Below are 1,443 nucleotides of genomic sequence, written 5' to 3'. Positions count from 1 at the left end.
GTGCGCTACCATGCCCGGCTAATTTTTGATTTATTGTAGAATTGAGGTCTCGCCAAGTTGCCCAGGCGGGTCTCAAACCCACGGGCTCAGGCAATCCACTCACCTCAGCCTCCCAAAGCACAGGATTACAGGCTGAGCCACTGAGCCTGGCTTGATTATCATTTCTTAATGTCCATACAAAACGTACTTATTTCTATAACTATTACATTATAAATCACTACCAAGTTCTAAGCACTATAATTGTTACATAGATTAACAAGTCACATCTATGACCTTCACACAGCAATTTGCAACTACCTGGGGTAAAACAGCATTCTCTAGGTTTTTTTAACCACAAGTTGGCCTGACTAGTTTTCCATAATGTCACACCTGGTATTTACAATCTGTGTCAATTATCCCCTGTTAGGGAGACTGGGGTTTTTTTTTTTTTTTTCCATCCAACAAGAAGCCATAACTTTATTAATGATAGAAACAGTACAAAAATCAAACCAAGCTGTAGGTACTCTTTTGAATCACCAAAAAAAGGTCATTTCAGATGGTTACATCGTTAATTCCATAATAGCATTTACAATATCATTACTGTTGTTCTTCAGGGCTCGGACTGCCTTTGCTCTCAACACATTTTCTTGTGACATGACCGATTCTGTGTCCTTGACTTCCACTCCTGTTTCGTCAACCTCTTCCTCTTCATTCTCCTCTTGTACAGTTGGAGTCTGTATGTTTTCTTGAATGTTTGAGACAGCTTCACCTTGAACTTTGAATTTCTCGGCAGCTGCTAGCTGTGTTTGCTGAGATAAGTCTTCGATCTTGGCTTCCCCCAAAACTATGTAGGTATCTGAAGCTGGGCTCTTGTAGACATCTGGTTTTGTGATGACAAAGAGGATATTCTTAGATTTCCGGATCGTGGTTCTAGTAACCCCCGTAACCTGTCGAAGACCCAGTTTGGACATCGCCGTTCGTGCTTTCTTTTCACTCCGACTCTGTTTTGCTTTACTGCCTGGCTCTCCATCGATTTCAGCAGCTGCTGCCAGCGGGCTTGCTGTGTGGTTGCCTATGTGGAACCTTGTGCTTCAAGCTCTGGTACTGATTCATCACTGTCAGATTCCGTTCCAGACCCTGTCTCAGCCTGGGGCTGTGGCAACTCCTGCTCAGTTTCTGTGGCTTCACCGGGCATTTTGTTCAGGGAACGTGGAACCAAGATGGCGGCAGAAAGAGAGCCGAGACTGGGCTTTAACGTTTGTAAAACAAAGGGTCTCCAGGGCTCAAGTCATCTCAGTTACAATCTCTAACCAGAATTACAAACCTCCTTAACAAAGGGAAGTAAAGGCAAGGGTGCTCTAATATTTATGTGATTGTTAATTTCTTAAGCTTAACATACCACATGTAGAAATTAAGAAATTAAGTAAATGTAATTTTTGCATTGGCACTCTTCCTAAAAATACA

The 1,443-nt window shown here is 42.4% G+C and overlaps 1 pseudogene across 1 annotated transcript; it reads right to left on the bottom strand.

Annotated features, from left to right (window-relative positions):
• Positions 1 to 417: 417 nt before the first annotated feature.
• On the bottom strand, positions 418 to 1,174 carry LOC103262800 (annotated as a pseudogene). The gene has a single exon (XR_002482103.1). The product of XR_002482103.1 is annotated as a nascent polypeptide-associated complex subunit alpha pseudogene (transcript).
• Between the last annotated feature and the right edge of the window lie 269 nt (positions 1,175 to 1,443).

Source organism: Carlito syrichta, unplaced genomic scaffold (assembly GCF_000164805.1).
Source record: "Carlito syrichta isolate Samal-C Ts95f unplaced genomic scaffold, Tarsius_syrichta-2.0.1 Scaffold304626, whole genome shotgun sequence".
Lineage (NCBI taxonomy): Eukaryota > Metazoa > Chordata > Mammalia > Primates > Tarsiidae > Carlito > Carlito syrichta.
This window is presented reverse-complemented; position numbering and strand designations above follow the sequence as displayed.